Genomic DNA, 7,766 nt, shown 5'->3' on the forward strand with positions numbered 1-7,766 from the left:
CATACAAGTATCCCCCTCAACTAGTAATTTCCAGTTCGAGCACTGAATGTCAGATCTAGATTTTGGGGTTGGGGGGGGCACACAATATGTTGTAAGCATATAAGAGGTAAGACGGAATATAAATGTGCAGATTTTTTGACATATTAAAAACAACGTAAAATGATATAGTCACATCCAGGCAATTACAAGGGTTCATTTTAGATCCAATTTGAGGTCAGATAAGTTAATTGGGACTGGACCTTAGAAGTGTCAGGCGAAACGAACCCCTGACACTTTGATTATAAAGTGATAGCATTAGTAGAATTTTGCGAAATTGGAGTAGTTCTAGGTTATCAATGATTATAGAAAGGGATAAGCTTGAGAATTCATTTCCTCAGGCAAAACTGTTGCAAACATAGGAAATATTTGTCCCGAATTCGATTTCCAGTGTCAACTTATTTAAGTGTTTAGTAAATCTAGTCATGATTAATGTATTTGTGTTAAGCTTTGAATTATTATTTCACTATTTGGCAGTGGCGATGCTACATAAAGGGCAACTAGGGCACTGCCCCACAACAATTTTAACATAAAACGTTCATCTGAAGAGACGATCGGTATATACGCGTAAATATTTTTTTGTTTTTTCCCTCAACCCCTACGTTGCTGCAACCAGACTTACAGGTCGCACCCTGTGCGAGGTTAATATATTTCTCCATCCTGTTGGAGAGAGTCCAATCTCAGCTCTGCCCGGACACGTGACGTCACTGACTGATCCAAACATTTACAGCATAGGCAAGGGATGGTTCCCTCACAATGGAAAAGCGCAAAATTCGTAGCCGTCTCCGGGCAGTGAATGAGGTGCCCTGCCCATTCATGTTTGCCTCATTCACCGTTCAGTGTTTCCAACGCTTGGCAGGCAGTTCATTCGTTCTTCCAGCCTGCAGCAATAAGATAGAAAAAAATCCCTCGAATGCTTTTCTTCGCGCTTGTTCCGGCGACCTGAAAAGTTGACAACACTTTTTATTGCACAAACTAGTCCCTCGTATTTTCAAAAAGATCCTCCTTTCTTCCCATTGTAATGCAGATTTGGATTTGGATTTGAGTTAGTGTGTGAGTTTGCGTTGCGTTCCGTCTGTGCGTATTGGTCACTTATGAAATAATTAGTTTTTCGCGAGTCTATAGTTACTGTACGTGTTTATTTATTTGGGTAATTGTGTCTGTGTTCCAGCAACTTGACATCAGAATATCTTCGTAAGTATAAACGAACTTTTTGGGGGTACATGGCCAATGTAAAGTGTTGTAACTGAACTTAACGCTGCATCATCTTCCTAGTTAGTCATTGATATTAGTGGATAATTGGTGAATATGACATTGGATCATGTAGAAACTTTAATATCTACGCCTTTCAATTCATTGACAATGGAAGAGAAACTGCAGTGTAACATTTTCCTAATCATTCCAGTATCTACCCAAAGTTTAGTTACTGCAAGCGTATAGGATTCCGACGTCAGTATTCGAGTTTTTTTTTATTCATGTAATTTGTTCCATATGTTGCTGATTTTTCGTATTCCTACGTAGTGAGTATTTAATGCTCTTTGGAGAGATATCTTGATCAGAATGTTAATTTTATTCCAAATTGTTTGAACATTTACTTACTCCATATCAAGGAACTCCCCTCAAAAACCTTAAAGAGGAATATAGAGGTTAACTGCCCCCCTCCCCACCCAAAAGAAAAATGTGCCCTGCCTGACTGAAAAGGCCCCTGCTATTTGGAAAATCATGTCTTGAAACATTTTTTGTTCATTATAATATAATGCTATCAATACTTTTTATAATACTTAGTCATCCCTTTTGGGAGGGGCATGTGACCCCGTGCCCTCCCACTAAATCTGCCAGTGAATATTATGCATCAATCAGATACAATACATGCTTTAGCAGTAATATTTTGTTAGTGCAAAAATTGTCTTCACAAGAAATTCTTGCATGCTCAGAAATAACAATATATTTTGAAAGTGGTGGGCTGTATTTATATTTATTATTAATTAGTTATTAATTATTAATTACCACCTTATTCCATTAAGGCATGTTTGGATACAGTTTTGTGCATTACAAAATGTTTGCTTGTTTCAGAATGTCATTTCTAGTGGCATGCCGAGTGGAGGGAATTGGTTCATATTTTCTCCCTTAAAAATTGGAGATGCTATGATCATATACTCAGTACTGAATACATAGTCATTTATATACTTATTGTTATATGCTGTTGACAAGCATTGGTGGATCCAGAAATTACAGTTGGGACCTCACCTCACCGAGAAGCTTTCCTAACCTACGTTCTAGAGATTAGAGTTTTGTTTCACAAAAATAGGTGTCCAGGGCTGGAATAGATGGTTATTATTGTGTGAAGAGAAAGAAAGTGTTAGTAAAAACAAGGTTAGGTCTATACTGATTTATTGAACATGTGTATTTTTCTGGAGCATAAATATTTACATCTTGAATTTGTTTGTATGGGCAATCAGGGGGATAGAGCTATTCTCTCAAGGAGTCTTGGGTTTGATCCCAGTTTGAGGCATATTGCACCGTTGTTAAGATCCAAATTTAAACTGTAGATCCTCTTGCGATTAACCTATCTGAGGATAACGATGATTTAAATCAAACTTTGAAAAATATTCTCGTGGTGATAAAATAACACTTTCAAAGCACTTCGAAAGCATAGTAAAGACCTTATGAAACAGAAATACACCGAATATGTCAACACAGTCACAAACGAACTCCTTACTAATTCAAAGTGTTTCTGGACATTAATAAATTCACGGAGACAAGCGAAGCGCATCCCTTTTGAAGTAACACACAATGACATTTCAGCTGTTGGTAATGATAGAGCTGAACTATTCAATCTAACATTTCAAACTAATTTTGTTTCAAATGATGTTTTAGATCATCCGCCTATCAAATCTATCTGCTCTCACTCTCTTTCTACTGTCTTTACAGAACCAGGTGAAGTCTTGCACTTCCTTACATCCTTCTCTTCTCACCGAGCATCTGGACCAGACAATATTCCTACTATTTTCCTTCAAAAAGCAGCTCGCTCACTAGCTACTCCTTTTGCAATGTTATACAATAGGTGCTTCTCTGATGGCTGCTTTCCAACTCAATGGAAGAAAGCAAATATCATTCCTATTTTTAAATCTGGAAATGATAACAATGTTATAGGCCCATTTCTCTCCTTTCCACACTTGCTATTGTCTGTGAAAAAATTCTGAAAAAAAAAAAGACTTCTGAAATTCACATCCCCTTACATTAACCCAGCACAACACGGCTTTCTTACAAATTCTTCATGCCTTACCAATCTGTCTTCTATGCAATCCTGTGCCATAAACGCAATTACTAATCGTAATCAGTTAGATGTTGTTTACTTTGATCTGTCCAAAGCTTTTGATTCAGTGGATCACTGTCTGTCTGTTAATGTCATTTTGGAGAATTTGCATGTCTGATGGCTGTTTTATTTCTATCATAATCTTGCAATCATCGGCAAACATTATAATTGTGCTTGAGATGGGGGGATTAAAGAGGTCTGTGAGATCATCCAGATATATATCTGGTTGCAAGATTATGAGAGAAATAAAACAACCATCAGACATGCAATTCTCCAAAATGACATTAACAGATTCTCTGAATAGTGTAAGCGATGGAAACTGTCCACAAACCCTTGTAAATGCTCTTACATGACAATTTCATTGAAACAAAACATTCTTGAAGGCAATTATACACTCACCGACCTCCCTCTAGCAAAAGAAGCACAACACCGAGATCTAGGTACTCTCATAGATTCAAAACTAAATTTCGATAATCACATACCAACCATCACAAAAAAGGCAATGCGTATGCTAGGCCTACTTTACAGATTCACCGAAATCAATAACCCGAAAGCACTTTCCATTTACTTCAAGACATTTGTGTCCCCCATTCTAGAATATTGTTCACCAATCTGGAACATGGCTGCCCATTCTCATTCCTCTAAGATCGACAGTGTTCTCAGCTTTTTCCTCTCCATCCTTCAATATAGAGTGCCTGCCCTGAGACACCTGCCTAAGAGAGATCTGCATATTAATACTCCAGAAACTCGTAGATACATTGCAGATATGAAATTGTTATATAAGATCATAAATGGAAACTTAAGATGCAGCATCCCACTCCACGAACTCTCACTGAGAGTGCCTAGACATAAAACATGGAGCAAGGAAACTTTCCACTACAACTCCCAGGCTCTCACTCATAAAACGTTCACTACTCCATAGGCTACCGAATCAGTTCAATATAATCTCAAACCAAATAGATATATTCACCTCATATTCATTTTTTATCAGCAACATAGAAAGAATTGTACATAAGTAATGCTTTTGTGAAACTGATCTATTTACCTTGGTACTATTTTTAGCTTGTATTTTTTGTTTATTTTATGTTATACTTTCTTTTGTGTTTTTAATCTTAATCTATTGTTTTACTGTTGTTTCTTTCTGGTTTAAAATGGCTTCTGCTGTACTGGAAATTTCTATAAATAAATAAATATCCAAAAACCTGGTGCCCCATGGATCTGCGCCTGTTGACAAGAGGTTGAAGAAAATTGAGAGAGCAAATTATTAACAATTGTGTATTCTGTGACACCTCATTTCCTTACATATTGTTCCGCAACACTCTGCCCTTACCAGGTTGCTTCTGGCAGGAAAAAACCCAAATAAACAACTAAATTAGCTCGTAGTCCTGGGTTCCTATCCCGTTTCTCAACAGAGGCTTGGAACGAAAGAATCAATTCACAGGCAAGAACTTACTGAATTAATGTTGCTACGTGATTTCTGAAACTCCCAGAAATGGACTTTATACATTTATTTAGAAATCAACAAACAAGACCTGGATTCTTCCATTAATTCTCTAATTTACATTATTTACATTTTTCTAATTTGAGCCCCATGGCAGAACCGCCTCAGGATGCTTTTTCTGATAGGAGGCTGCCGAAAACCAAAAGATCACTCGCTCCCTTCTACTATCCATTTCACACACACTGTCCAGTCCTCTGTCAGAGGCCATATTTATACTTCCTCCCTCATCGCATGGGGGAGGGCTGAAAGTTCAAATCTTATTGGCTCTTTTAAACTATACTGAACCATGGAAGAAACCCAAGCATACAGAATGATACACAAAACACACACACAAAATAGTGTTTGTAACAATATGTCTGAAGTTATGCAAGAATCTCAGTAATGGTACTGTAAAGGTGGGATTTTGGGCCCATATACCCAGCAGATATTGCATGGGAGTGGTGGCAGATTACCATAATTTGACATGACATGAATGCTGCTTTCCATATCAGGGTGAACAGAAACTATAAGGACAAACTTCAGGAGGTGATTCCTGACAGGTAAAGGAAGAAAAAGTTCATATCAACATATGTCCGGAAATGGACGGTGAGTCTGTAATAAAGCAATTAGTACCGGTACACATTACATGGCATGACTTTCATCCGTGTTACAACAGGTGCTCAAAGTGGGCTCCATGGGATGCAATGCAAGTGTCCACACGTTGCATCATGGATTGCCTCACTCGTTCGAATGTTGCAGCCTGTACCCGAATAGTGTCACAGGCTACACGAACATGCTGTTCAAGGGTCCGCAAATGAGAAAGTGGCTCAGCATACACAACACTTTTTAGATGCCCCCACAAGTAAAAATCAAAGTGGTTTAAGTCCGGTGATCGAGCAAGCCATGCCACAGGGCCTCCTCGTCCGATCCATCTTCTGGGGAAGATGATGTTGAGGTGTTGACGAACAATAATGTGAAAGTGGGCTGGCGCTTCATCATGCATCAGCCACATTACTTATCGTATTGCCAGAGGCCAATTCTGAAGCAAATGAGGCAGAGTTTTCTGCAGGAAATCCAGATATGTCCGTCCGTTAAGGCGTTGTGGAAGAACAAATGGTCAAAGTAGGTGGTCGCCAATAATCCCTGCCCATACATTGATGCTGAACCGTTGCTGATGAGAAGATTCAACCATTTCCCGAGGATTGGCTGTAGCCCACAGATGACGATTGTGTAGGTTGACGATGCCATCTCTACCAATGGTCGCTTCATCATTGAAGAGGACTGACACAGAAATCCCAATATGGTGGTCGCCTGTTGCGAAAGCCGGCGACAAAACCGTTCCCTTGGAGGAAAATCTGCTGGATAATCCCTGCACACATTGCAGGTGATAGGGATAGTAGCAATTTTCATACAGGATACACAACCCCGTTGCTTAACTTACATCATGCTGGCGGGCCTCTCGACCGTTTCCATCTGCTTGACCATATACGAAGACCATCTCGGTTGTTCCTGGTATGAATAACGGACCATGGTGCTTCGACGTAGCTCCAATCACATAATCTCCAACACAATAAAGCACTCTGTGAGTGTTGTTTTGAGAGGATGATGTCATTCTTCAGTGCCATCTACCTTGGCAAATAGGCGTTTTCGGACATATGTTGATATGAACTTTTTTGTTCCTTTACCTGTCAGAAATCACCTCCTGAAGTTTGTCCCTATAGTTTCTGTTCACCCTGTATATATATATATATATATCAACCATCAGTAAACTTGTCTTCTCTCTGCAGAAATACCTTCTGCTACTGAAGGAATGAACGAAATGCATGAAAGGTTCTCATGGAAGTTGGAAATAGCTCTGTAGGAGGAGCAGACATATGTGCAGGCAGATACTTTGAAATTATACTAAGCCTGCACATCCATTGATGAGACCACAATCAACCCATGAAACAAATTATACAATCTAGTTCAAGGTTGCCTAATGCAAGTAAACCAGCTGAAGGGGAAGGGGAGGCTGATTTGACTGGTGGGTAGTGCATCAGGTACTTCTGTGGAAACCCCTTGGGAAGAGACAAGTGCAAACGGAAAATGGGGAGAGGGGACAAAAGGGAAGGTATCAGCATTATTCTTGCCTGTCGATCAACGAGGTTATTGAGACCAACACTGATGCAGACACCTTCTACTCTGACAAAGACGTCTTTTCAAACAAACTATACATCATATTAATAATTCACTCTTTAAATAACATATTTTAAGTTGGTAACCTCCACTTGAAACTACACTGCACATCTGCTAACATACCATTAGACTAGTTCTTCTGTATGAACCCAATAGTTTAAATTTTATTTTAGTTAAATTTAAAACTTATTCTTAATGCCACCTCCAATAACACAAAGTAAACAATACAATAATTAAATATAACTTAAACCAAGCAACCTTGATTTGCCACACACTTAACTGTTCTTCCTTATCTTTCTTCAATGAGATTCCTCGAAAGGTGCCATTAGCATCAACATACACTGGGTGTGCTGTCTTGTAGTTTACATTCTAACTACATTAAGCATGTTATGCAACTACGAGTGCTCGCTGTGGCTTGCCTTATCGTTCACTGTTGGTCAGACTCAAAGGAGGCTGCTATTACCTCGTTGAACTGAGCTTGACCCTACTCATTACAGCCATGAGCTTTGGAAACTATATATTATCCTTGTCACTGCAAACTTTGAATGCTGACTGTGAGCAGCTTGAGGAGACATGGTCTAACACACCTCTCTTATATCAAGCTGCAAGTATTGCTTTGTTTCATGCCATTATAATACTACGTATATCATGATAGTTAAGAGTAAACAGTGGATAGGTTATATATTTAATTTATGGTTCTTTATAGTGATTTTTTTCTTTAGGTTAATTGCAATTACAAAATAGGTGTTAGAGGTGAAA

The sequence above is a fragment of the Lepisma saccharinum genome, chromosome 4 (genome assembly GCF_977018435.1).
Source record: "Lepisma saccharinum chromosome 4, izLepSacc3.1, whole genome shotgun sequence".
Taxonomy (NCBI): Eukaryota; Metazoa; Arthropoda; class Insecta; order Zygentoma; family Lepismatidae; genus Lepisma; species Lepisma saccharinum.